We start from the raw sequence: 27,638 nt of genomic DNA, 5'->3' as shown, positions 1-27,638 counted from the left end.
GGTGATTCCTCTCTGTCCACTTAGGCGTCCATCCGTTCGTACCAATTTGCTGGTGAGCGCGCTCACGTGGTGCTCGTGTGTCCATTCTTGGGATACCTGGCCTACTGGAACGGGTTCCAGCTCTGGCCAGGAGAACACGAGAGGCGCCCTCTCACCGCTGCTCCTCACAGCCGAATGGCACTCCGTGGTGTCCACGCGCCACATTTTATTCATGCACTCCTGGATGGATGGGCACTCGGGTCGCTTCCACGTCTTTGCGATTGTGAATTGTGCCCTAACTGTCACCCTAACCCTTACCCAGCCCGTCTCCACTGCCCCTGCCTGACGCACTCCTCCCCGGCCAGGCCCGTCACTGTCCTGGGCCCCCGCCTGACCGGCTCCTCCCCGCCCGGCCTCTCACCGTCCTCGGCCCCTGCCTGACCGGCTCCTCCGTCGCCTGGGCCTTCCAAGGGCTTGGTGTGGACGCTGCTTCCAGGAAGCCCTCCAGAAACCCGGCAGCAGGGTGGCCGCAGCAGTCTCCAGCAGCCGTCCCTAAGTCGCGTGAGTGCGGGGGACGTGCCCCCGCTGTGCCGCGGGGGCCCAGCCTGGTGTCTTCCCTGAGGCCCTGCGGCTGGCTGCCGGCTGGGCTGCCCCTCCCCGCAAGGGGAGAGCCGCGGAGGTGGGGACCGCCTCCTGATGGGGACGTACACGCAGCTCTCCACGTCGGATTCCGGGGCTCTCTGTCCTGCCCGAAGGCCCAGCTGGCCTGCGGGTCCTTAGAGTGGCAAAAACATCCGAAAACTGAGATTGAGGGTCCGGTGGGTGTCTGCACTTTTGTGCTGGGCACCCCAGGGAGGCCCGGGGGCTGGCTGGACAACGTGGTCTGCTGGGCGGGGGGGTTGGAGGAGCAACTGATGCCCTTTGCACTTCGGGTAGCAAGAGTCTGAGCAAGAGTCTCTGAGCCCTGTGCCCTGTGGGGGGGGGCGGGGGGGAGGAGGAGGAGGAGGAGGAGGAGGAGGAGGTGGGAAGGGCCGGGGCCTGCAGTCCTGTTCCCGGGGTGGCACGGCAAGTGGCCTCTTCCACAGGCTGCTTGGCCTGGGCTCCCTGCACCTGGGCCTTTGGAGGACCGGCCCTGTGCTTGCCAACACTTCCTGCAGGGACCCAGAGCTGGGAGGTGGCATCTCTCAGCCCTGGGTCGGGCAGAGCCCCAGCGGGCCATGCCCACAACCTCTCTCAGCACCGGTCCCCCAGAAGGCTCCTTTGGGACCAGGATTCTCTTGCGGTGACTCTTTAAGGTCTGGCCCCTGGATGGAGGGGCACCAGGAGTAGAGGAGCAGGAAGGGGAAGGGGGTGGCCATGCGAGGGGACACTTTGAGGCCGAGTCCCAGCTTCAGCCTGATCCTCCTGGGAACCCCGCTCTGAGACAAGGAGCCGGGCTTCGCATTCCCACAGCAGCCAGTCGTGGGCTGAGGACACCTGGGGCGTTGGGAACTCCCTGGCTTCTCCTTGGTTTAACGTCTAGAGCTGCTTGTGAATCGCGCCGCCACACACACCCGAGCGCAGGTGTCTTCCGCACAGACTGCGGGCCTCGCTCTTCTGAACGCCGCTAGCTCGCCACCCACCCACGGGTGAACCTGGTCAGGGTGCTTTCTCTAAGGGGCAGACTCTTTTCCGGGCGGGCTACCGGTGTCTCTGTTTGCTCGTTTCTTTCTTCCATTTCGGGAAAGTCTTCCTTGCTGGGTGTGGAAATCTCCTATGCCTTCCCTCGCCTATTCTGTCAGCTTTCAAATTCTCTTTCAGTTGCCACCCTCACAGATGGATTAGGAAACTCTTTCCGGTGCACTCATTAGTGAAATGACCTCCAGGAAGCTGGAATCCAATATCTAATGGCCGATTTTTAGCGAGTCCACACGCCAGGGTGGTCGGGGTCCAATGCAGCCCCGGCCAGGCCCAGGCCCCTTGGACTGGGCCACAGGAGGACACGGAGGAGGGTCCCGGCCCCCACGAAGCGGTGCCGGCAGTTCTCCACGGGCTTGGGCGTTTTCCAGAGGTAGGAGATGGAGGGGACTGATTTCTTCAGCGCCCCCCAAACCACGCCACCCCACCCCACCCATGGGACACATCCCCAGAGAGAGACGCCCCATACACTGGCTGTGCCCCAGCCCTGGCCCGGGGGAATAGGCGGCAGCCCACCCACAGGGCGAGGGGGGGGGGCGCAGCTGAAAGGGGTTGTGGGGGAGGGCGGCCCCTGGCTGGGGTCAAAGGGCGAGCGTCCCGCGCGTGCGCAGTCAGCGGCAGGCAGCGACGCGCTGGGGGTGGGCAGCGGGTAGGTGAAGGAGGCCGGGCGAGGAGACGAGGGGGGCTGGGAGGGCTCCACCTTGGCGAGTCCAGCCGTGGAGGCGCATCTTGTGTGAGTGTGAGTGAGTGTGAGTGTGTGTGTGTGTGTATACAGAGACAGCCCCCCGCCCCGCCCCGCCCATCACCCCGTCCCTGGGAGCCCGCGGGACCCGGCCGGAGAACTCAACCGGCCCGGCCCGGCGCGGGGCCTGGGGCGGGAGGCGGCGGCGGGGAAGCCCAGAGAGGCTCGGCTTCTTGAGCGGGGCAGGGGCGCCCTCCGCCGCCGTCTAGGGCCACACCACCCTGAACGCCCCCGATCTCGTCTGGTCTCGGAAGCTAAGCAGGGTCGGGCCTGGTTAGTACTTGGATGGGAGACCGCCTGGGAATACCGGGTGCCACAGGCTGCTGCTTTTTTTTTTTTTTTTTTTTTTTTGCCTCTTGTTGTGTCCCCTTTCTGGGAGCGCGGCGGCGGCCCGGGGTGGGGGTCACCCCCACCCTCAGCGCCCGCCCGCGGTGCCTGGCGCCCCAGCCCGCACCGTGGGGCCTCCTCTTGTCCCAAGCCGCGACACCGCCGCCACGCGGCAGCATGCGTGGCATCTGGACTGTCAGGTCTCAGACCAAAGGTCTGCTCTGTGGGAACCGACACGCTGGAGGAAACCTTGAGAGTCTGAGAGGGGAGGGAGTTCCAGAAGAAGGCCAGGATGTCATTTGGAGGGAGTATGTGACCAGAACTCGTCCCGTTGCTTTTGGGGTTCTATGGGCTACACGCAGGAATCTTTGGTGGTGGCACCTGATGTTGGGGGATCCGGAGTCACACCCAGACCTGCTCCACAGGCCTCCTTTTACTTTTCTCTTCGGATTCATTATTTTTAAAAAGTGTCTCTTACCTCTAGGATTGCATTTTCTTTTCTCTCTCTCTTCAAGCAGATGATGGGAGTACAAGTATTCAGGTGACATGTGTTGCCCGTGCCCCCCTCCCCCCTGTGTTCTTTTTTTTTTTTTTTTTTGAGACAGAGTCTCGTTTTGCTGCCCAGGCTAGAGTGAGTGCCATGGCGTCAGCCTAGCTCACAGCAACCTCAATCTCCGGGCTCAAGCAATCCTGCTGCCTCAGCCTCCCGAGTAGTTGGGACTACAGGCATGCACCACCACGCCCGGCTGTGTTTTTCTATATATATTAGTTGGCCAATTAATTTCTTTCTATTTTTAGTAGAGACGGGGTCTCGCTCTTGCTCAGGCTGGTTTCGAACTCCTGACCTGGAGCAATCCGCCCGCCTCGGCCTCCCAGAGAGCTAGGATTACAGGCGTGAGCCACCGCGCCCGCCCCCCCCCTGTGTTCTTATTGATATACCTCTCATGTTGTTCCAGCGTATTGTGGGGGTACCAATGTTAAGGTCGGGTGCCTTGCCCTCTCCAAGCCTCCCCCCTCGGGTCAGAGCTTCAAGTGCGCCCATCCCCCAGTCGGTGCGCACCCACCCCATGCCTAATGGATGTGTATGCCCCTCCCCTCCCCCCACACGCCCGACACCCACCCGATGAAGGTGATTCCTCTCTGTCCACTTAGGCGTCCATCCGTTCGTACCAATTTGCTGGTGAGCGCGCTCACGTGGTGCTCGTGTGTCCATTCTTGGGATACCTGGCCTACTGGAACGGGTTCCAGCTCTGGCCAGGAGAACACGAGAGGCGCCCTCTCACCGCTGCTCCTCACAGCCGAATGGCACTCCGTGGTGTCCACGCGCCACATTTTATTCATGCACTCCTGGATGGATGGGCACTCGGGTCGCTTCCACGTCTTTGCGATTGTGAATTGTGCCCTAACTGTCACCCTAACCCTTACCCAGCCCGTCTCCACTGCCCCTGCCTGACGCACTCCTCCCCGGCCAGGCCCGTCACTGTCCTGGGCCCCCGCCTGACCGGCTCCTCCCCGCCCGGCCTCTCACCGTCCTCGGCCCCTGCCTGACCGGCTCCTCCGTCGCCTGGGCCTTCCAAGGGCTTGGTGTGGACGCTGCTTCCAGGAAGCCCTCCAGAAACCCGGCAGCAGGGTGGCCGCAGCAGTCTCCAGCAGCCGTCCCTAAGTCGCGTGAGTGCGGGGGACGTGCCCCCGCTGTGCCGCGGGGGCCCAGCCTGGTGTCTTCCCTGAGGCCCTGCGGCTGGCTGCCGGCTGGGCTGCCCCTCCCCGCAAGGGGAGAGCCGCGGAGGTGGGGACCGCCTCCTGATGGGGACGTACACGCAGCTCTCCACGTCGGATTCCGGGGCTCTCTGTCCTGCCCGAAGGCCCAGCTGGCCTGCGGGTCCTTAGAGTGGCAAAAACATCCGAAAACTGAGATTGAGGGTCCGGTGGGTGTCTGCACTTTTGTGCTGGGCACCCCAGGGAGGCCCGGGGGCTGGCTGGACAACGTGGTCTGCTGGGCGGGGGGGTTGGAGGAGCAACTGATGCCCTTTGCACTTCGGGTAGCAAGAGTCTGAGCAAGAGTCTCTGAGCCCTGTGCCCTGTGGGGGGGGGCGGGGGGGAGGAGGAGGAGGAGGAGGAGGAGGAGGAGGTGGGAAGGGCCGGGGCCTGCAGTCCTGTTCCCGGGGTGGCACGGCAAGTGGCCTCTTCCACAGGCTGCTTGGCCTGGGCTCCCTGCACCTGGGCCTTTGGAGGACCGGCCCTGTGCTTGCCAACACTTCCTGCAGGGACCCAGAGCTGGGAGGTGGCATCTCTCAGCCCTGGGTCGGGCAGAGCCCCAGCGGGCCATGCCCACAACCTCTCTCAGCACCGGTCCCCCAGAAGGCTCCTTTGGGACCAGGATTCTCTTGCGGTGACTCTTTAAGGTCTGGCCCCTGGATGGAGGGGCACCAGGAGTAGAGGAGCAGGAAGGGGAAGGGGGTGGCCATGCGAGGGGACACTTTGAGGCCGAGTCCCAGCTTCAGCCTGATCCTCCTGGGAACCCCGCTCTGAGACAAGGAGCCGGGCTTCGCATTCCCACAGCAGCCAGTCGTGGGCTGAGGACACCTGGGGCGTTGGGAACTCCCTGGCTTCTCCTTGGTTTAACGTCTAGAGCTGCTTGTGAATCGCGCCGCCACACACACCCGAGCGCAGGTGTCTTCCGCACAGACTGCGGGCCTCGCTCTTCTGAACGCCGCTAGCTCGCCACCCACCCACGGGTGAACCTGGTCAGGGTGCTTTCTCTAAGGGGCAGACTCTTTTCCGGGCGGGCTACCGGTGTCTCTGTTTGCTCGTTTCTTTCTTCCATTTCGGGAAAGTCTTCCTTGCTGGGTGTGGAAATCTCCTATGCCTTCCCTCGCCTATTCTGTCAGCTTTCAAATTCTCTTTCAGTTGCCACCCTCACAGATGGATTAGGAAACTCTTTCCGGTGCACTCATTAGTGAAATGACCTCCAGGAAGCTGGAATCCAATATCTAATGGCCGATTTTTAGCGAGTCCACACGCCAGGGTGGTCGGGGTCCAATGCAGCCCCGGCCAGGCCCAGGCCCCTTGGACTGGGCCACAGGAGGACACGGAGGAGGGTCCCGGCCCCCACGAAGCGGTGCCGGCAGTTCTCCACGGGCTTGGGCGTTTTCCAGAGGTAGGAGATGGAGGGGACTGATTTCTTCAGCGCCCCCCAAACCACGCCACCCCACCCCACCCATGGGACACATCCCCAGAGAGAGACGCCCCATACACTGGCTGTGCCCCAGCCCTGGCCCGGGGGAATAGGCGGCAGCCCACCCACAGGGCGAGGGGGGGGGGCGCAGCTGAAAGGGGTTGTGGGGGAGGGCGGCCCCTGGCTGGGGTCAAAGGGCGAGCGTCCCGCGCGTGCGCAGTCAGCGGCAGGCAGCGACGCGCTGGGGGTGGGCAGCGGGTAGGTGAAGGAGGCCGGGCGAGGAGACGAGGGGGGCTGGGAGGGCTCCACCTTGGCGAGTCCAGCCGTGGAGGCGCATCTTGTGTGAGTGTGAGTGAGTGTGAGTGTGTGTGTGTGTGTATACAGAGACAGCCCCCCGCCCCGCCCCGCCCATCACCCCGTCCCTGGGAGCCCGCGGGACCCGGCCGGAGAACTCAACCGGCCCGGCCCGGCGCGGGGCCTGGGGCGGGAGGCGGCGGCGGGGAAGCCCAGAGAGGCTCGGCTTCTTGAGCGGGGCAGGGGCGCCCTCCGCCGCCGTCTAGGGCCACACCACCCTGAACGCCCCCGATCTCGTCTGGTCTCGGAAGCTAAGCAGGGTCGGGCCTGGTTAGTACTTGGATGGGAGACCGCCTGGGAATACCGGGTGCCACAGGCTGCTGCTTTTTTTTTTTTTTTTTTTTTTTTGCCTCTTGTTGTGTCCCCTTTCTGGGAGCGCGGCGGCGGCCCGGGGTGGGGGTCACCCCCACCCTCAGCGCCCGCCCGCGGTGCCTGGCGCCCCAGCCCGCACCGTGGGGCCTCCTCTTGTCCCAAGCCGCGACACCGCCGCCACGCGGCAGCATGCGTGGCATCTGGACTGTCAGGTCTCAGACCAAAGGTCTGCTCTGTGGGAACCGACACGCTGGAGGAAACCTTGAGAGTCTGAGAGGGGAGGGAGTTCCAGAAGAAGGCCAGGATGTCATTTGGAGGGAGTATGTGACCAGAACTCGTCCCGTTGCTTTTGGGGTTCTATGGGCTACACGCAGGAATCTTTGGTGGTGGCACCTGATGTTGGGGGATCCGGAGTCACACCCAGACCTGCTCCACAGGCCTCCTTTTACTTTTCTCTTCGGATTCATTATTTTTAAAAAGTGTCTCTTACCTCTATGATTGCATTTTCTTTTCTCTCTCTCTTCAAGCAGATGATGGGAGTACAAGTATTCAGGTGACATGTGTTGCCCGTGCCCCCCTCCCCCCTGTGTTCTTTTTTTTTTTTTTTTTTGAGACAGAGTCTCGTTTTGCTGCCCAGGCTAGAGTGAGTGCCATGGCGTCAGCCTAGCTCACAGCAACCTCAATCTCCGGGCTCAAGCAATCCTGCTGCCTCAGCCTCCCGAGTAGTTGGGACTACAGGCATGCACCACCACGCCCGGCTGTGTTTTTCTATATATATTAGTTGGCCAATTAATTTCTTTCTATTTTTAGTAGAGACGGGGTCTCGCTCTTGCTCAGGCTGGTTTCGAACTCCTGACCTGGAGCAATCCGCCCGCCTCGGCCTCCCAGAGAGCTAGGATTACAGGCGTGAGCCACCGCGCCCGCCCCCCCCTGTGTTCTTATTCATATACCTCTCATGTTGTTCCAGCGTATTGTGGGGGTACCAATGTTAAGGTCGGGTGCCTTGCCCTCTCCAAGCCTCCCCCCTCGGGTCAGAGCTTCAAGTGCGCCCATCCCCCAGTCGGTGCGCACCCACCCCATGCCTAATGGATGTGTATGCCCCTCCCCTCCCCCCACACGCCCGACACCCACCCGATGAAGGTGATTCCTCTCTGTCCACTTAGGCGTCCATCCGTTCGTACCAATTTGCTGGTGAGCGCGCTCACGTGGTGCTCGTGTGTCCATTCTTGGGATACCTGGCCTACTGGAACGGGTTCCAGCTCTGGCCAGGAGAACACGAGAGGCGCCCTCTCACCGCTGCTCCTCACAGCCGAATGGCACTCCGTGGTGTCCACGCGCCACATTTTATTCATGCACTCCTGGATGGATGGGCACTCGGGTCGCTTCCACGTCTTTGCGATTGTGAATTGTGCCCTAACTGTCACCCTAACCCTTACCCAGCCCGTCTCCACTGCCCCTGCCTGACGCACTCCTCCCCGGCCAGGCCCGTCACTGTCCTGGGCCCCCGCCTGACCGGCTCCTCCCCGCCCGGCCTCTCACCGTCCTCGGCCCCTGCCTGACCGGCTCCTCCGTCGCCTGGGCCTTCCAAGGGCTTGGTGTGGACGCTGCTTCCAGGAAGCCCTCCAGAAACCCGGCAGCAGGGTGGCCGCAGCAGTCTCCAGCAGCCGTCCCTAAGTCGCGTGAGTGCGGGGGACGTGCCCCCGCTGTGCCGCGGGGGCCCAGCCTGGTGTCTTCCCTGAGGCCCTGCGGCTGGCTGCCGGCTGGGCTGCCCCTCCCCGCAAGGGGAGAGCCGCGGAGGTGGGGACCGCCTCCTGATGGGGACGTACACGCAGCTCTCCACGTCGGATTCCGGGGCTCTCTGTCCTGCCCGAAGGCCCAGCTGGCCTGCGGGTCCTTAGAGTGGCAAAAACATCCGAAAACTGAGATTGAGGGTCCGGTGGGTGTCTGCACTTTTGTGCTGGGCACCCCAGGGAGGCCCGGGGGCTGGCTGGACAACGTGGTCTGCTGGGCGGGGGGGTTGGAGGAGCAACTGATGCCCTTTGCACTTCGGGTAGCAAGAGTCTGAGCAAGAGTCTCTGAGCCCTGTGCCCTGTGGGGGGGGGCGGGGGGGAGGAGGAGGAGGAGGAGGAGGAGGAGGAGGTGGGAAGGGCCGGGGCCTGCAGTCCTGTTCCCGGGGTGGCACGGCAAGTGGCCTCTTCCACAGGCTGCTTGGCCTGGGCTCCCTGCACCTGGGCCTTTGGAGGACCGGCCCTGTGCTTGCCAACACTTCCTGCAGGGACCCAGAGCTGGGAGGTGGCATCTCTCAGCCCTGGGTCGGGCAGAGCCCCAGCGGGCCATGCCCACAACCTCTCTCAGCACCGGTCCCCCAGAAGGCTCCTTTGGGACCAGGATTCTCTTGCGGTGACTCTTTAAGGTCTGGCCCCTGGATGGAGGGGCACCAGGAGTAGAGGAGCAGGAAGGGGAAGGGGGTGGCCATGCGAGGGGACACTTTGAGGCCGAGTCCCAGCTTCAGCCTGATCCTCCTGGGAACCCCGCTCTGAGACAAGGAGCCGGGCTTCGCATTCCCACAGCAGCCAGTCGTGGGCTGAGGACACCTGGGGCGTTGGGAACTCCCTGGCTTCTCCTTGGTTTAACGTCTAGAGCTGCTTGTGAATCGCGCCGCCACACACACCCGAGCGCAGGTGTCTTCCGCACAGACTGCGGGCCTCGCTCTTCTGAACGCCGCTAGCTCGCCACCCACCCACGGGTGAACCTGGTCAGGGTGCTTTCTCTAAGGGGCAGACTCTTTTCCGGGCGGGCTACCGGTGTCTCTGTTTGCTCGTTTCTTTCTTCCATTTCGGGAAAGTCTTCCTTGCTGGGTGTGGAAATCTCCTATGCCTTCCCTCGCCTATTCTGTCAGCTTTCAAATTCTCTTTCAGTTGCCACCCTCACAGATGGATTAGGAAACTCTTTCCGGTGCACTCATTAGTGAAATGACCTCCAGGAAGCTGGAATCCAATATCTAATGGCCGATTTTTAGCGAGTCCACACGCCAGGGTGGTCGGGGTCCAATGCAGCCCCGGCCAGGCCCAGGCCCCTTGGACTGGGCCACAGGAGGACACGGAGGAGGGTCCCGGCCCCCACGAAGCGGTGCCGGCAGTTCTCCACGGGCTTGGGCGTTTTCCAGAGGTAGGAGATGGAGGGGACTGATTTCTTCAGCGCCCCCCAAACCACGCCACCCCACCCCACCCATGGGACACATCCCCAGAGAGAGACGCCCCATACACTGGCTGTGCCCCAGCCCTGGCCCGGGGGAATAGGCGGCAGCCCACCCACAGGGCGAGGGGGGGGGGCGCAGCTGAAAGGGGTTGTGGGGGAGGGCGGCCCCTGGCTGGGGTCAAAGGGCGAGCGTCCCGCGCGTGCGCAGTCAGCGGCAGGCAGCGACGCGCTGGGGGTGGGCAGCGGGTAGGTGAAGGAGGCCGGGCGAGGAGACGAGGGGGGCTGGGAGGGCTCCACCTTGGCGAGTCCAGCCGTGGAGGCGCATCTTGTGTGAGTGTGAGTGAGTGTGAGTGTGTGTGTGTGTGTATACAGAGACAGCCCCCCGCCCCGCCCCGCCCATCACCCCGTCCCTGGGAGCCCGCGGGACCCGGCCGGAGAACTCAACCGGCCCGGCCCGGCGCGGGGCCTGGGGCGGGAGGCGGCGGCGGGGAAGCCCAGAGAGGCTCGGCTTCTTGAGCGGGGCAGGGGCGCCCTCCGCCGCCGTCTAGGGCCACACCACCCTGAACGCCCCCGATCTCGTCTGGTCTCGGAAGCTAAGCAGGGTCGGGCCTGGTTAGTACTTGGATGGGAGACCGCCTGGGAATACCGGGTGCCACAGGCTGCTGCTTTTTTTTTTTTTTTTTTTTTTTTGCCTCTTGTTGTGTCCCCTTTCTGGGAGCGCGGCGGCGGCCCGGGGTGGGGGTCACCCCCACCCTCAGCGCCCGCCCGCGGTGCCTGGCGCCCCAGCCCGCACCGTGGGGCCTCCTCTTGTCCCAAGCCGCGACACCGCCGCCACGCGGCAGCATGCGTGGCATCTGGACTGTCAGGTCTCAGACCAAAGGTCTGCTCTGTGGGAACCGACACGCTGGAGGAAACCTTGAGAGTCTGAGAGGGGAGGGAGTTCCAGAAGAAGGCCAGGATGTCATTTGGAGGGAGTATGTGACCAGAACTCGTCCCGTTGCTTTTGGGGTTCTATGGGCTACACGCAGGAATCTTTGGTGGTGGCACCTGATGTTGGGGGATCCGGAGTCACACCCAGACCTGCTCCACAGGCCTCCTTTTACTTTTCTCTTCGGATTCATTATTTTTAAAAAGTGTCTCTTACCTCTAGGATTGCATTTTCTTTTCTCTCTCTCTTCAAGCAGATGATGGGAGTACAAGTATTCAGGTGACATGTGTTGCCCGTGCCCCCCTCCCCCCTGTGTTCTTTTTTTTTTTTTTTTTTGAGACAGAGTCTCGTTTTGCTGCCCAGGCTAGAGTGAGTGCCATGGCGTCAGCCTAGCTCACAGCAACCTCAATCTCCGGGCTCAAGCAATCCTGCTGCCTCAGCCTCCCGAGTAGTTGGGACTACAGGCATGCACCACCACGCCCGGCTGTGTTTTTCTATATATATTAGTTGGCCAATTAATTTCTTTCTATTTTTAGTAGAGACGGGGTCTCGCTCTTGCTCAGGCTGGTTTCGAACTCCTGACCTGGAGCAATCCGCCCGCCTCGGCCTCCCAGAGAGCTAGGATTACAGGCGTGAGCCACCGCGCCCGCCCCCCCCCTGTGTTCTTATTGATATACCTCTCATGTTGTTCCAGCGTATTGTGGGGGTACCAATGTTAAGGTCGGGTGCCTTGCCCTCTCCAAGCCTCCCCCCTCGGGTCAGAGCTTCAAGTGCGCCCATCCCCCAGTCGGTGCGCACCCACCCCATGCCTAATGGATGTGTATGCCCCTCCCCTCCCCCCACACGCCCGACACCCACCCGATGAAGGTGATTCCTCTCTGTCCACTTAGGCGTCCATCCGTTCGTACCAATTTGCTGGTGAGCGCGCTCACGTGGTGCTCGTGTGTCCATTCTTGGGATACCTGGCCTACTGGAACGGGTTCCAGCTCTGGCCAGGAGAACACGAGAGGCGCCCTCTCACCGCTGCTCCTCACAGCCGAATGGCACTCCGTGGTGTCCACGCGCCACATTTTATTCATGCACTCCTGGATGGATGGGCACTCGGGTCGCTTCCACGTCTTTGCGATTGTGAATTGTGCCCTAACTGTCACCCTAACCCTTACCCAGCCCGTCTCCACTGCCCCTGCCTGACGCACTCCTCCCCGGCCAGGCCCGTCACTGTCCTGGGCCCCCGCCTGACCGGCTCCTCCCCGCCCGGCCTCTCACCGTCCTCGGCCCCTGCCTGACCGGCTCCTCCGTCGCCTGGGCCTTCCAAGGGCTTGGTGTGGACGCTGCTTCCAGGAAGCCCTCCAGAAACCCGGCAGCAGGGTGGCCGCAGCAGTCTCCAGCAGCCGTCCCTAAGTCGCGTGAGTGCGGGGGACGTGCCCCCGCTGTGCCGCGGGGGCCCAGCCTGGTGTCTTCCCTGAGGCCCTGCGGCTGGCTGCCGGCTGGGCTGCCCCTCCCCGCAAGGGGAGAGCCGCGGAGGTGGGGACCGCCTCCTGATGGGGACGTACACGCAGCTCTCCACGTCGGATTCCGGGGCTCTCTGTCCTGCCCGAAGGCCCAGCTGGCCTGCGGGTCCTTAGAGTGGCAAAAACATCCGAAAACTGAGATTGAGGGTCCGGTGGGTGTCTGCACTTTTGTGCTGGGCACCCCAGGGAGGCCCGGGGGCTGGCTGGACAACGTGGTCTGCTGGGCGGGGGGGTTGGAGGAGCAACTGATGCCCTTTGCACTTCGGGTAGCAAGAGTCTGAGCAAGAGTCTCTGAGCCCTGTGCCCTGTGGGGGGGGGCGGGGGGGAGGAGGAGGAGGAGGAGGAGGAGGAGGAGGTGGGAAGGGCCGGGGCCTGCAGTCCTGTTCCCGGGGTGGCACGGCAAGTGGCCTCTTCCACAGGCTGCTTGGCCTGGGCTCCCTGCACCTGGGCCTTTGGAGGACCGGCCCTGTGCTTGCCAACACTTCCTGCAGGGACCCAGAGCTGGGAGGTGGCATCTCTCAGCCCTGGGTCGGGCAGAGCCCCAGCGGGCCATGCCCACAACCTCTCTCAGCACCGGTCCCCCAGAAGGCTCCTTTGGGACCAGGATTCTCTTGCGGTGACTCTTTAAGGTCTGGCCCCTGGATGGAGGGGCACCAGGAGTAGAGGAGCAGGAAGGGGAAGGGGGTGGCCATGCGAGGGGACACTTTGAGGCCGAGTCCCAGCTTCAGCCTGATCCTCCTGGGAACCCCGCTCTGAGACAAGGAGCCGGGCTTCGCATTCCCACAGCAGCCAGTCGTGGGCTGAGGACACCTGGGGCGTTGGGAACTCCCTGGCTTCTCCTTGGTTTAACGTCTAGAGCTGCTTGTGAATCGCGCCGCCACACACACCCGAGCGCAGGTGTCTTCCGCACAGACTGCGGGCCTCGCTCTTCTGAACGCCGCTAGCTCGCCACCCACCCACGGGTGAACCTGGTCAGGGTGCTTTCTCTAAGGGGCAGACTCTTTTCCGGGCGGGCTACCGGTGTCTCTGTTTGCTCGTTTCTTTCTTCCATTTCGGGAAAGTCTTCCTTGCTGGGTGTGGAAATCTCCTATGCCTTCCCTCGCCTATTCTGTCAGCTTTCAAATTCTCTTTCAGTTGCCACCCTCACAGATGGATTAGGAAACTCTTTCCGGTGCACTCATTAGTGAAATGACCTCCAGGAAGCTGGAATCCAATATCTAATGGCCGATTTTTAGCGAGTCCACACGCCAGGGTGGTCGGGGTCCAATGCAGCCCCGGCCAGGCCCAGGCCCCTTGGACTGGGCCACAGGAGGACACGGAGGAGGGTCCCGGCCCCCACGAAGCGGTGCCGGCAGTTCTCCACGGGCTTGGGCGTTTTCCAGAGGTAGGAGATGGAGGGGACTGATTTCTTCAGCGCCCCCCAAACCACGCCACCCCACCCCACCCATGGGACACATCCCCAGAGAGAGACGCCCCATACACTGGCTGTGCCCCAGCCCTGGCCCGGGGGAATAGGCGGCAGCCCACCCACAGGGCGAGGGGGGGGGGCGCAGCTGAAAGGGGTTGTGGGGGAGGGCGGCCCCTGGCTGGGGTCAAAGGGCGAGCGTCCCGCGCGTGCGCAGTCAGCGGCAGGCAGCGACGCGCTGGGGGTGGGCAGCGGGTAGGTGAAGGAGGCCGGGCGAGGAGACGAGGGGGGCTGGGAGGGCTCCACCTTGGCGAGTCCAGCCGTGGAGGCGCATCTTGTGTGAGTGTGAGTGAGTGTGAGTGTGTGTGTGTGTGTATACAGAGACAGCCCCCCGCCCCGCCCCGCCCATCACCCCGTCCCTGGGAGCCCGCGGGACCCGGCCGGAGAACTCAACCGGCCCGGCCCGGCGCGGGGCCTGGGGCGGGAGGCGGCGGCGGGGAAGCCCAGAGAGGCTCGGCTTCTTGAGCGGGGCAGGGGCGCCCTCCGCCGCCGTCTAGGGCCACACCACCCTGAACGCCCCCGATCTCGTCTGGTCTCGGAAGCTAAGCAGGGTCGGGCCTGGTTAGTACTTGGATGGGAGACCGCCTGGGAATACCGGGTGCCACAGGCTGCTGCTTTTTTTTTTTTTTTTTTTTTTTTGCCTCTTGTTGTGTCCCCTTTCTGGGAGCGCGGCGGCGGCCCGGGGTGGGGGTCACCCCCACCCTCAGCGCCCGCCCGCGGTGCCTGGCGCCCCAGCCCGCACCGTGGGGCCTCCTCTTGTCCCAAGCCGCGACACCGCCGCCACGCGGCAGCATGCGTGGCATCTGGACTGTCAGGTCTCAGACCAAAGGTCTGCTCTGTGGGAACCGACACGCTGGAGGAAACCTTGAGAGTCTGAGAGGGGAGGGAGTTCCAGAAGAAGGCCAGGATGTCATTTGGAGGGAGTATGTGACCAGAACTCGTCCCGTTGCTTTTGGGGTTCTATGGGCTACACGCAGGAATCTTTGGTGGTGGCACCTGATGTTGGGGGATCCGGAGTCACACCCAGACCTGCTCCACAGGCCTCCTTTTACTTTTCTCTTCGGATTCATTATTTTTAAAAAGTGTCTCTTACCTCTAGGATTGCATTTTCTTTTCTCTCTCTCTTCAAGCAGATGATGGGAGTACAAGTATTCAGGTGACATGTGTTGCCCGTGCCCCCCTCCCCCCTGTGTTCTTTTTTTTTTTTTTTTTTGAGACAGAGTCTCGTTTTGCTGCCCAGGCTAGAGTGAGTGCCATGGCGTCAGCCTAGCTCACAGCAACCTCAATCTCCGGGCTCAAGCAATCCTGCTGCCTCAGCCTCCCGAGTAGTTGGGACTACAGGCATGCACCACCACGCCCGGCTGTGTTTTTCTATATATATTAGTTGGCCAATTAATTTCTTTCTATTTTTAGTAGAGACGGGGTCTCGCTCTTGCTCAGGCTGGTTTCGAACTCCTGACCTGGAGCAATCCGCCCGCCTCGGCCTCCCAGAGAGCTAGGATTACAGGCGTGAGCCACCGCGCCCGCCCCCCCCCTGTGTTCTTATTGATATACCTCTCATGTTGTTCCAGCGTATTGTGGGGGTACCAATGTTAAGGTCGGGTGCCTTGCCCTCTCCAAGCCTCCCCCCTCGGGTCAGAGCTTCAAGTGCGCCCATCCCCCAGTCGGTGCGCACCCACCCCATGCCTAATGGATGTGTATGCCCCTCCCCTCCCCCCACACGCCCGACACCCACCCGATGAAGGTGATTCCTCTCTGTCCACTTAGGCGTCCATCCGTTCGTACCAATTTGCTGGTGAGCGCGCTCACGTGGTGCTCGTGTGTCCATTCTTGGGATACCTGGCCTACTGGAACGGGTTCCAGCTCTGGCCAGGAGAACACGAGAGGCGCCCTCTCACCGCTGCTCCTCACAGCCGAATGGCACTCCGTGGTGTCCACGCGCCACATTTTATTCATGCACTCCTGGATGGATGGGCACTCGGGTCGCTTCCACGTCTTTGCGATTGTGAATTGTGCCCTAACTGTCACCCTAACCCTTACCCAGCCCGTCTCCACTGCCCCTGCCTGACGCACTCCTCCCCGGCCAGGCCCGTCACTGTCCTGGGCCCCCGCCTGACCGGCTCCTCCCCGCCCGGCCTCTCACCGTCCTCGGCCCCTGCCTGACCGGCTCCTCCGTCGCCTGGGCCTTCCAAGGGCTTGGTGTGGACGCTGCTTCCAGGAAGCCCTCCAGAAACCCGGCAGCAGGGTGGCCGCAGCAGTCTCCAGCAGCCGTCCCTAAGTCGAGTGAGTGCGGGGGACGTGCCCCCGCTGTGCCGCGGGGGCCCAGCCTGGTGTCTTCCCTGAGGCCCTGCGGCTGGCTGCCGGCTGGGCTGCCCCTCCCCGCAAGGGGAGAGCCGCGGAGGTGGGGACCGCCTCCTGATGGGGACGTACACGCAGCTCTCCACGTCGGATTCCGGGGCTCTCTGTCCTGCCCGAAGGCCCAGCTGGCCTGCGGGTCCTTAGAGTGGCAAAAACATCCGAAAACTGAGATTGAGGGTCCGGTGGGTGTCTGCACTTTTGTGCTGGGCACCCCAGGGAGGCCCGGGGGCTGGCTGGACAACGTGGTCTGCTGGGCGGGGGGGTTGGAGGAGCAACTGATGCCCTTTGCACTTCGGGTAGCAAGAGTCTGAGCAAGAGTCTCTGAGCCCTGTGCCCTGTGGGGGGGGGCGGGGGGGAGGAGGAGGAGGAGGAGGAGGAGGAGGAGGTGGGAAGGGCCGGGGCCTGCAGTCCTGTTCCCGGGGTGGCACGGCAAGTGGCCTCTTCCACAGGCTGCTTGGCCTGGGCTCCCTGCACCTGGGCCTTTGGAGGACCGGCCCTGTGCTTGCCAACACTTCCTGCAGGGACCCAGAGCTGGGAGGTGGCATCTCTCAGCCCTGGGTCGGGCAGAGCCCCAGCGGGCCATGCCCACAACCTCTCTCAGCACCGGTCCCCCAGAAGGCTCCTTTGGGACCAGGATTCTCTTGCGGTGACTCTTTAAGGTCTGGCCCCTGGATGGAGGGGCACCAGGAGTAGAGGAGCAGGAAGGGGAAGGGGGTGGCCATGCGAGGGGACACTTTGAGGCCGAGTCCCAGCTTCAGCCTGATCCTCCTGGGAACCCCGCTCTGAGACAAGGAGCCGGGCTTCGCATTCCCACAGCAGCCAGTCGTGGGCTGAGGACACCTGGGGCGTTGGGAACTCCCTGGCTTCTCCTTGGTTTAACGTCTAGAGCTGCTTGTGAATCGCGCCGCCACACACACCCGAGCGCAGGTGTCTTCCGCACAGACTGCGGGCCTCGCTCTTCTGAACGCCGCTAGCTCGCCACCCACCCACGGGTGAACCTGGTCAGGGTGCTTTCTCTAAGGGGCAGACTCTTTTCCGGGCGGGCTACCGGTGTCTCTGTTTGCTCGTTTCTTTCTTCCATTTCGGGAAAGTCTTCCTTGCTGGGTGTGGAAATCTCCTATGCCTTCCCTCGCCTATTCTGTCAGCTTTCAAATTCTCTTTCAGTTGCCACCCTCACAGATGGATTAGGAAACTCTTTCCGGTGCACTCATTAGTGAAATGACCTCCAGGAAGCTGGAATCCAATATCTAATGGCCGATTTTTAGCGAGTCCACACGCCAGGGTGGTCGGGGTCCAATGCAGCCCCGGCCAGGCCCAGGCCCCTTGGACTGGGCCACAGGAGGACACGGAGGAGGGTCCCGGCCCCCACGAAGCGGTGCCGGCAGTTCTCCACGGGCTTGGGCGTTTTCCAGAGGTAGGAGATGGAGGGGACTGATTTCTTCAGCGCCCCCCAAACCACGCCACCCCACCCCACCCATGGGACACATCCCCAGAGAGAGACGCCCCATACACTGGCTGTGCCCCAGCCCTGGCCCGGGGGAATAGGCGGCAGCCCACCCACAGGGCGAGGGGGGGGGGCGCAGCTGAAAGGGGTTGTGGGGGAGGGCGGCCCCTGGCTGGGGTCAAAGGGCGAGCGTCCCGCGCGTGCGCAGTCAGCGGCAGGCAGCGACGCGCTGGGGGTGGGCAGCGGGTAGGTGAAGGAGGCCGGGCGAGGAGACGAGGGGGGCTGGGAGGGCTCCACCTTGGCGAGTCCAGCCGTGGAGGCGCATCTTGTGTGAGTGTGAGTGAGTGTGAGTGTGTGTGTGTGTGTATACAGAGACAGCCCCCCGCCCCGCCCCGCCCATCACCCCGTCCCTGGGAGCCCGCGGGACCCGGCCGGAGAACTCAACCGGCCCGGCCCGGCGCGGGGCCTGGGGCGGGAGGCGGCGGCGGGGAAGCCCAGAGAGGCTCGGCTTCTTGAGCGGGGCAGGGGCGCCCTCCGCCGCCGTCTAGGGCCACACCACCCTGAACGCCCCCGATCTCGTCTGGTCTCGGAAGCTAAGCAGGGTCGGGCCTGGTTAGTACTTGGATGGGAGACCGCCTGGGAATACCGGGTGCCACAGGCTGCTGCTTTTTTTTTTTTTTTTTTTTTTTGCCTCTTGTTGTGTCCCCTTTCTGGGAGCGCGGCGGCGGCCCGGGGTGGGGGTCACCCCCACCCTCAGCGCCCGCCCGCGGTGCCTGGCGCCCCAGCCCGCACCGTGGGGCCTCCTCTTGTCCCAAGCCGCGACACCGCCGCCACGCGGCAGCATGCGTGGCATCTGGACTGTCAGGTCTCAGACCAAAGGTCTGCTCTGTGGGAACCGACACGCTGGAGGAAACCTTGAGAGTCTGAGAGGGGAGGGAGTTCCAGAAGAAGGCCAGGATGTCATTTGGAGGGAGTATGTGACCAGAACTCGTCCCGTTGCTTTTGGGGTTCTATGGGCTACACGCAGGAATCTTTGGTGGTGGCACCTGATGTTGGGGGATCCGGAGTCACACCCAGACCTGCTCCACAGGCCTCCTTTTACTTTTCTCTTCGGATTCATTATTTTTAAAAAGTGTCTCTTACCTCTATGATTGCATTTTCTTTTCTCTCTCTCTTCAAGCAGATGATGGGAGTACAAGTATTCAGGTGACATGTGTTGCCCGTGCCCCCCTCCCCCCTGTGTTCTTTTTTTTTTTTTTTTTTGAGACAGAGTCTCGTTTTGCTGCCCAGGCTAGAGTGAGTGCCATGGCGTCAGCCTAGCTCACAGCAACCTCAATCTCCGGGCTCAAGCAATCCTGCTGCCTCAGCCTCCCGAGTAGTTGGGACTACAGGCATGCACCACCACGCCCGGCTGTGTTTTTCTATATATATTAGTTGGCCAATTAATTTCTTTCTATTTTTAGTAGAGACGGGGTCTCGCTCTTGCTCAGGCTGGTTTCGAACTCCTGACCTGGAGCAATCCGCCCGCCTCGGCCTCCCAGAGAGCTAGGATTACAGGCGTGAGCCACCGCGCCCGCCCCCCCCTGTGTTCTTATTGATATACCTCTCATGTTGTTCCAGCGTATTGTGGGGGTACCAATGTTAAGGTCGGGTGCCTTGCCCTCTCCAAGCCTCCCCCCTCGGGTCAGAGCTTCAAGTGCGCCCATCCCCCAGTCGGTGCGCACCCACCCCATGCCTAATGGATGTGTATGCCCCTCCCCTCCCCCCACACGCCCGACACCCACCCGATGAAGGTGATTCCTCTCTGTCCACTTAGGCGTCCATCCGTTCGTACCAATTTGCTGGTGAGCGCGCTCACGTGGTGCTCGTGTGTCCATTCTTGGGATACCTGGCCTACTGGAACGGGTTCCAGCTCTGGCCAGGAGAACACGAGAGGCGCCCTCTCACCGCTGCTCCTCACAGCCGAATGGCACTCCGTGGTGTCCACGCGCCACATTTTATTCATGCACTCCTGGATGGATGGGCACTCGGGTCGCTTCCACGTCTTTGCGATTGTGAATTGTGCCCTAACTGTCACCCTAACCCTTACCCAGCCCGTCTCCACTGCCCCTGCCTGACGCACTCCTCCCCGGCCAGGCCCGTCACTGTCCTGGGCCCCCGCCTGACCGGCTCCTCCCCGCCCGGCCTCTCACCGTCCTCGGCCCCTGCCTGACCGGCTCCTCCGTCGCCTGGGCCTTCCAAGGGCTTGGTGTGGACGCTGCTTCCAGGAAGCCCTCCAGAAACCCGGCAGCAGGGTGGCCGCAGCAGTCTCCAGCAGCCGTCCCTAAGTCGCGTGAGTGCGGGGGACGTGCCCCCGCTGTGCCGCGGGGGCCCAGCCTGGTGTCTTCCCTGAGGCCCTGCGGCTGGCTGCCGGCTGGGCTGCCCCTCCCCGCAAGGGGAGAGCCGCGGAGGTGGGGACCGCCTCCTGATGGGGACGTACACGCAGCTCTCCACGTCGGATTCCGGGGCTCTCTGTCCTGCCCGAAGGCCCAGCTGGCCTGCGGGTCCTTAGAGTGGCAAAAACATCCGAAAACTGAGATTGAGGGTCCGGTGGGTGTCTGCACTTTTGTGCTGGGCACCCCAGGGAGGCCCGGGGGCTGGCTGGACAACGTGGTCTGCTGGGCGGGGGGGTTGGAGGAGCAACTGATGCCCTTTGCACTTCGGGTAGCAAGAGTCTGAGCAAGAGTCTCTGAGCCCTGTGCCCTGTGGGGGGGGGCGGGGGGGAGGAGGAGGAGGAGGAGGAGGAGGAGGAGGTGGGAAGGGCCGGGGCCTGCAGTCCTGTTCCCGGGGTGGCACGGCAAGTGGCCTCTTCCACAGGCTGCTTGGCCTGGGCTCCCTGCACCTGGGCCTTTGGAGGACCGGCCCTGTGCTTGCCAACACTTCCTGCAGGGACCCAGAGCTGGGAGGTGGCATCTCTCAGCCCTGGGTCGGGCAGAGCCCCAGCGGGCCATGCCCACAACCTCTCTCAGCACCGGTCCCCCAGAAGGCTCCTTTGGGACCAGGATTCTCTTGCGGTGACTCTTTAAGGTCTGGCCCCTGGATGGAGGGGCACCAGGAGTAGAGGAGCAGGAAGGGGAAGGGGGTGGCCATGCGAGGGGACACTTTGAGGCCGAGTCCCAGCTTCAGCCTGATCCTCCTGGGAACCCCGCTCTGAGACAAGGAGCCGGGCTTCGCATTCCCACAGCAGCCAGTCGTGGGCTGAGGACACCTGGGGCGTTGGGAACTCCCTGGCTTCTCCTTGGTTTAACGTCTGGAGCTGCTTGTGAATCGCGCCGCCACACACACCCGAGCGCAGGTGTCTTCCGCACAGACTGCGGGCCTCGCTCTTCTGAACGCCGCTAGCTCGCCACCCACCCACGGGTGAACCTGGTCAGGGTGCTTTCTCTAAGGGGCAGACTCTTTTCCGGGCGGGCTACCGGTGTCTCTGTTTGCTCGTTTCTTTCTTCCATTTCGGGAAAGTCTTCCTTGCTGGGTGTGGAAATCTCCTATGCCTTCCCTCGCCTATTCTGTCAGCTTTCAAATTCTCTTTCAGTTGCCACCCTCACAGATGGATTAGGAAACTCTTTCCGGTGCACTCATTAGTGAAATGACCTCCAGGAAGCTGGAATCCAATATCTAATGGCCGATTTTTAGCGAGTCCACACGCCAGGGTGGTCGGGGTCCAATGCAGCCCCGGCCAGGCCCAGGCCCCTTGGACTGGGCCACAGGAGGACACGGAGGAGGGTCCCGGCCCCCACGAAGCGGTGCCGGCAGTTCTCCACGGGCTTGGGCGTTTTCCAGAGGTAGGAGATGGAGGGGACTGATTTCTTCAGCGCCCCCCAAACCACGCCACCCCACCCCACCCATGGGACACATCCCCAGAGAGAGACGCCCCATACACTGGCTGTGCCCCAGCCCTGGCCCGGGGGAATAGGCGGCAGCCCACCCACAGGGCGAGGGGGGGGGGCGCAGCTGAAAGGGGTTGTGGGGGAGGGCGGCCCCTGGCTGGGGTCAAAGGGCGAGCGTCCCGCGCGTGCGCAGTCAGCGGCAGGCAGCGACGCGCTGGGGGTGGGCAGCGGGTAGGTGAAGGAGGCCGGGCGAGGAGACGAGGGGGGCTGGGAGGGCTCCACCTTGGCGAGTCCAGCCGTGGAGGCGCATCTTGTGTGAGTGTGAGTGAGTGTGAGTGTGTGTGTGTGTGTATACAGAGACAGCCCCCCGCCCCGCCCCGCCCATCACCCCGTCCCTGGGAGCCCGCGGGACCCGGCCGGAGAACTCAACCGGCCCGGCCCGGCGCGGGGCCTGGGGCGGGAGGCGGCGGCGGGGAAGCCCAGAGAGGCTCGGCTTCTTGAGCGGGGCAGGGGCGCCCTCCGCCGCCGTCTAGGGCCACACCACCCTGAACGCCCCCGATCTCGTCTGGTCTCGGAAGCTAAGCAGGGTCGGGCCTGGTTAGTACTTGGATGGGAGACCGCCTGGGAATACCGGGTGCCACAGGCTGCTGCTTTTTTTTTTTTTTTTTTTTTTTGCCTCTTGTTGTGTCCCCTTTCTGGGAGCGCGGCGGCGGCCCGGGGTGGGGGTCACCCCCACCCTCAGCGCCCGCCCGCGGTGCCTGGCGCCCCAGCCCGCACCGTGGGGCCTCCTCTTGTCCCAAGCCGCGACACCGCCGCCACGCGGCAGCATGCGTGGCATCTGGACTGTCAGGTCTCAGACCAAAGGTCTGCTCTGTGGGAACCGACACGCTGGAGGAAACCTTGAGAGTCTGAGAGGGGAGGGAGTTCCAGAAGAAGGCCAGGATGTCATTTGGAGGGAGTATGTGACCAGAACTCGTCCCGTTGCTTTTGGGGTTCTATGGGCTACACGCAGGAATCTTTGGTGGTGGCACCTGATGTTGGGGGATCCGGAGTCACACCCAGACCTGCTCCACAGGCCTCCTTTTACTTTTCTCTTCGGATTCATTATTTTTAAAAAGTGTCTCTTACCTCTATGATTGCATTTTCTTTTCTCTCTCTCTTCAAGCAGATGATGGGAGTACAAGTATTCAGGTGACATGTGTTGCCCGTGCCCCCCTCCCCCCTGTGTTCTTTTTTTTTTTTTTTTTTTGAGACAGAGTCTCGTTTTGCTGCCCAGGCTAGAGTGAGTGCCATGGCGTCAGCCTAGCTCACAGCAACCTCAATCTCCGGGCTCAAGCAATCCTGCTGCCTCAGCCTCCCGAGTAGTTGGGACTACAGGCATGCACCACCACGCCCGGCTGTGTTTTTCTATATATATTAGTTGGCCAATTAATTTCTTTCTATTTTTAGTAGAGACGGGGTCTCGCTCTTGCTCAGGCTGGTTTCGAACTCCTGACCTGGAGCAATCCGCCCGCCTCGGCCTCCCAGAGAGCTAGGATTACAGGCGTGAGCCACCGCGCCCGCCCCCCCCTGTGTTCTTATTGATATACCTCTCATGTTGTTCCAGCGTATTGTGGGGGTACCAATGTTAAGGTCGGGTGCCTTGCCCTCTCCAAGCCTCCCCCCTCGGGTCAGAGCTTCAAGTGCGCCCATCCCCCAGTCGGTGCGCACCCACCCCATGCCTAATGGATGTGTATGCCCCTCCCCTCCCCCCACACGCCCGACACCCACCCGATGAAGGTGATTCCTCTCTGTCCACTTAGGCGTCCATCCGTTCGTACCAATTTGCTGGTGAGCGCGCTCACGTGGTGCTCGTGTGTCCATTCTTGGGATACCTGGCCTACTGGAACGGGTTCCAGCTCTGGCCAGGAGAACACGAGAGGCGCCCTCTCACCGCTGCTCCTCACAGCCGAATGGCACTCCGTGGTGTCCACGCGCCACATTTTATTCATGCACTCCTGGATGGATGGGCACTCGGGTCGCTTCCACGTCTTTGCGATTGTGAATTGTGCCCTAACTGTCACCCTAACCCTTACCCAGCCCGTCTCCACTGCCCCTGCCTGACGCACTCCTCCCCGGCCAGGCCCGTCACTGTCCTGGGCCCCCGCCTGACCGGCTCCTCCCCGCCCGGCCTCTCACCGTCCTCGGCCCCTGCCTGACCGGCTCCTCCGTCGCCTGGGCCTTCCAAGGGCTTGGTGTGGACGCTGCTTCCAGGAAGCCCTCCAGAAACCCGGCAGCAGGGTGGCCGCAGCAGTCTCCAGCAGCCGTCCCTAAGTCGCGTGAGTGCGGGGGACGTGCCCCCGCTGTGCCGCGGGGGCCCAGCCTGGTGTCTTCCCTGAGGCCCTGCGGCTGGCTGCCGGCTGGGCTGCCCCTCCCCGCAAGGGGAGAGCCGCGGAGGTGGGGACCGCCTCCTGATGGGGACGTACACGCAGCTCTCCACGTCGGATTCCGGGGCTCTCTGTCCTGCCCGAAGGCCCAGCTGGCCTGCGGGTCCTTAGAGTGGCAAAAACATCCGAAAACTGAGATTGAGGGTCCGGTGGGTGTCTGCACTTTTGTGCTGGGCACCCCAGGGAGGCCCGGGGGCTGGCTGGACAACGTGGTCTGCTGGGCGGGGGGGTTGGAGGAGCAACTGATGCCCTTTGCACTTCGGGTAGCAAGAGTCTGAGCAAGAGTCTCTGAGCCCTGTGCCCTGTGGGGGGGGGCGGGGGGGAGGAGGAGGAGGAGGAGGAGGAGGAGGAGGTGGGAAGGGCCGGGGCCTGCAGTCCTGTTCCCGGGGTGGCACGGCAAGTGGCCTCTTCCACAGGCTGCTTGGCCTGGGCTCCCTGCACCTGGGCCTTTGGAGGACCGGCCCTGTGCTTGCCAACACTTCCTGCAGGGACCCAGAGCTGGGAGGTGGCATCTCTCAGCCCTGGGTCGGGCAGAGCCCCAGCGGGCCATGCCCACAACCTCTCTCAGCACCGGTCCCCCAGAAGGCTCCTTTGGGACCAGGATTCTCTTGCGGTGACTCTTTAAGGTCTGGCCCCTGGATGGAGGGGCACCAGGAGTAGAGGAGCAGGAAGGGGAAGGGGGTGGCCATGCGAGGGGACACTTTGAGGCCGAGTCCCAGCTTCAGCCTGATCCTCCTGGGAACCCCGCTCTGAGACAAGGAGCCGGGCTTCGCATTCCCACAGCAGCCAGTCGTGGGCTGAGGACACCTGGGGCGTTGGGAACTCCCTGGCTTCTCCTTGGTTTAACGTCTGGAGCTGCTTGTGAATCGCGCCGCCACACACACCCGAGCGCAGGTGTCTTCCGCACAGACTGCGGGCCTCGCTCTTCTGAACGCCGCTAGCTCGCCACCCACCCACGGGTGAACCTGGTCAGGGTGCTTTCTCTAAGGGGCAGACTCTTTTCCGGGCGGGCTACCGGTGTCTCTGTTTGCTCGTTTCTTTCTTCCATTTCGGGAAAGTCTTCCTTGCTGGGTGTGGAAATCTCCTATGCCTTCCCTCGCCTATTCTGTCAGCTTTCAAATTCTCTTTCAGTTGCCACCCTCACAGATGGATTAGGAAACTCTTTCCGGTGCACTCATTAGTGAAATGACCTCCAGGAAGCTGGAATCCAATATCTAATGGCCGATTTTTAGCGAGTCCACACGCCAGGGTGGTCGGGGTCCAATGCAGCCCCGGCCAGGCCCAGGCCCCTTGGACTGGGCCACAGGAGGACACGGAGGAGGGTCCCGGCCCCCACGAAGCGGTGCCGGCAGTTCTCCACGGGCTTGGGCGTTTTCCAGAGGTAGGAGATGGAGGGGACTGATTTCTTCAGCGCCCCCCAAACCACGCCACCCCACCCCACCCATGGGACACATCCCCAGAGAGAGACGCCCCATACACTGGCTGTGCCCCAGCCCTGGCCCGGGGGAATAGGCGGCAGCCCACCCACAGGGCGAGGGGGGGGGGCGCAGCTGAAAGGGGTTGTGGGGGAGGGCGGCCCCTGGCTGGGGTCAAAGGGCGAGCGTCCCGCGCGTGCGCAGTCAGCGGCAGGCAGCGACGCGCTGGGGGTGGGCAGCGGGTAGGTGAAGGAGGCCGGGCGAGGAGACGAGGGGGGCTGGGAGGGCTCCACCTTGGCGAGTCCAGCCGTGGAGGCGCATCTTGTGTGAGTGTGAGTGAGTGTGAGTGTGTGTGTGTGTGTATACAGAGACAGCCCCCCGCCCCGCCCCGCCCATCACCCCGTCCCTGGGAGCCCGCGGGACCCGGCCGGAGAACTCAACCGGCCCGGCCCGGCGCGGGGCCTGGGGCGGGAGGCGGCGGCGGGGAAGCCCAGAGAGGCTCGGCTTCTTGAGCGGGGCAGGGGCGCCCTCCGCCGCCGTCTAGGGCCACACCACCCTGAACGCCCCCGATCTCGTCTGGTCTCGGAAGCTAAGCAGGGTCGGGCCTGGTTAGTACTTGGATGGGAGACCGCCTGGGAATACCGGGTGCCACAGGCTGCTGCTTTTTTTTTTTTTTTTTTTTTTTGCCTCTTGTTGTGTCCCCTTTCTGGGAGCGCGGCGGCGGCCCGGGGTGGGGGTCACCCCCACCCTCAGCGCCCGCCCGCGGTGCCTGGCGCCCCAGCCCGCACCGTGGGGCCTCCTCTTGTCCCAAGCCGCGACACCGCCGCCACGCGGCAGCATGCGTGGCATCTGGACTGTCAGGTCTCAGACCAAAGGTCTGCTCTGTGGGAACCGACACGCTGGAGGAAACCTTGAGAGTCTGAGAGGGGAGGGAGTTCCAGAAGAAGGCCAGGATGTCATTTGGAGGGAGTATGTGACCAGAACTCGTCCCGTTGCTTTTGGGGTTCTATGGGCTACACGCAGGAATCTTTGGTGGTGGCACCTGATGTTGGGGGATCCGGAGTCACACCCAGACCTGCTCCACAGGCCTCCTTTTACTTTTCTCTTCGGATTCATTATTTTTAAAAAGTGTCTCTTACCTCTATGATTGCATTTTCTTTTCTCTCTCTCTTCAAGCAGATGATGGGAGTACAAGTATTCAGGTGACATGTGTTGCCCGTGCCCCCCTCCCCCCTGTGTTCTTTTTTTTTTTTTTTTTTGAGACAGAGTCTCGTTTTGCTGCCCAGGCTAGAGTGAGTGCCATGGCGTCAGCCTAGCTCACAGCAACCTCAATCTCCGGGCTCAAGCAATCCTGCTGCCTCAGCCTCCCGAGTAGTTGGGACTACAGGCATGCACCACCACGCCCGGCTGTGTTTTTCTATATATATTAGTTGGCCAATTAATTTCTTTCTATTTTTAGTAGAGACGGGGTCTCGCTCTTGCTCAGGCTGGTTTCGAACTCCTGACCTGGAGCAATCCGCCCGCCTCGGCCTCCCAGAGAGCTAGGATTACAGGCGTGAGCCACCGCGCCCGCCCCCCCCTGTGTTCTTATTCATATACCTCTCATGTTGTTCCAGCGTATTGTGGGGGTACCAATGTTAAGGTCGGGTGCCTTGCCCTCTCCAAGCCTCCCCCCTCGGGTCAGAGCTTCAAGTGCGCCCATCCCCCAGTCGGTGCGCACCCACCCCATGCCTAATGGATGTGTATGCCCCTCCCCTCCCCCCACACGCCCGACACCCACCCGATGAAGGTGATTCCTCTCTGTCCACTTAGGCGTCCATCCGTTCGTACCAATTTGCTGGTGAGCGCGCTCACGTGGTGCTCGTGTGTCCATTCTTGGGATACCTGGCCTACTGGAACGGGTTCCAGCTCTGGCCAGGAGAACACGAGAGGCGCCCTCTCACCGCTGCTCCTCACAGCCGAATGGCACTCCGTGGTGTCCACGCGCCACATTTTATTCATGCACTCCTGGATGGATGGGCACTCGGGTCGCTTCCACGTCTTTGCGATTGTGAATTGTGCCCTAACTGTCACCCTAACCCTTACCCAGCCCGTCTCCACTGCCCCTGCCTGACGCACTCCTCCCCGGCCAGGCCCGTCACTGTCCTGGGCCCCCGCCTGACCGGCTCCTCCCCGCCCGGCCTCTCACCGTCCTCGGCCCCTGCCTGACCGGCTCCTCCGTCGCCTGGGCCTTCCAAGGGCTTGGTGTGGACGCTGCTTCCAGGAAGCCCTCCAGAAACCCGGCAGCAGGGTGGCCGCAGCAGTCTCCAGCAGCCGTCCCTAAGTCGCGTGAGTGCGGGGGACGTGCCCCCGCTGTGCCGCGGGGGCCCAGCCTGGTGTCTTCCCTGAGGCCCTGCGGCTGGCTGCCGGCTGGGCTGCCCCTCCCCGCAAGGGGAGAGCCGCGGAGGTGGGGACCGCCTCC

The 27,638-nt window shown here is 62.9% G+C and overlaps 7 non-coding genes across 7 annotated transcripts; all 7 read left to right on the top strand.

The window, feature by feature from the left end:
• The first annotated feature begins 2,601 nt into the window (after nt 1–2,601).
• Nucleotides 2,602–2,720, top strand: LOC142868618 (5S ribosomal RNA). Its single transcript, XR_012917564.1, has one exon. It is a non-coding gene; the product is annotated as a 5S ribosomal RNA (ribosomal RNA).
• A 3,734-nt stretch (nt 2,721–6,454) lies between these two features.
• On the top strand, nt 6,455–6,573 carry LOC142868617 (5S ribosomal RNA). Its single transcript, XR_012917563.1, has one exon. It is a non-coding gene; the product is annotated as a 5S ribosomal RNA (ribosomal RNA).
• Nucleotides 6,574–10,306: 3,733 nt separating this feature from the next.
• LOC142868616 (5S ribosomal RNA) lies at nt 10,307–10,425 on the top strand. The gene has a single exon (XR_012917562.1). It is a non-coding gene; the product is annotated as a 5S ribosomal RNA (ribosomal RNA).
• A 3,734-nt stretch (nt 10,426–14,159) lies between these two features.
• LOC142868615 (5S ribosomal RNA) lies at nt 14,160–14,278 on the top strand. Its single transcript, XR_012917561.1, has one exon. It is a non-coding gene; the product is annotated as a 5S ribosomal RNA (ribosomal RNA).
• A 3,734-nt stretch (nt 14,279–18,012) lies between these two features.
• LOC142868614 (5S ribosomal RNA) lies at nt 18,013–18,131 on the top strand. The gene has a single exon (XR_012917560.1). It is a non-coding gene; the product is annotated as a 5S ribosomal RNA (ribosomal RNA).
• A 3,732-nt stretch (nt 18,132–21,863) lies between these two features.
• LOC142868613 (5S ribosomal RNA) lies at nt 21,864–21,982 on the top strand. The gene has a single exon (XR_012917559.1). It is a non-coding gene; the product is annotated as a 5S ribosomal RNA (ribosomal RNA).
• Nucleotides 21,983–25,715: 3,733 nt separating this feature from the next.
• Nucleotides 25,716–25,834, top strand: LOC142868611 (5S ribosomal RNA). Its single transcript, XR_012917557.1, has one exon. It is a non-coding gene; the product is annotated as a 5S ribosomal RNA (ribosomal RNA).
• Nucleotides 25,835–27,638: the final 1,804 nt, after the last annotated feature.

Source organism: Microcebus murinus, unplaced genomic scaffold (genome assembly GCF_040939455.1).
Source record: "Microcebus murinus isolate Inina unplaced genomic scaffold, M.murinus_Inina_mat1.0 scaf035_hap2_Mmur4.0, whole genome shotgun sequence".
Lineage (NCBI taxonomy): Eukaryota > Metazoa > Chordata > Mammalia > Primates > Cheirogaleidae > Microcebus > Microcebus murinus.
Note: the sequence above shows the minus strand (reverse complement) of the source record. Positions and strands in the feature narration are given on the sequence as shown.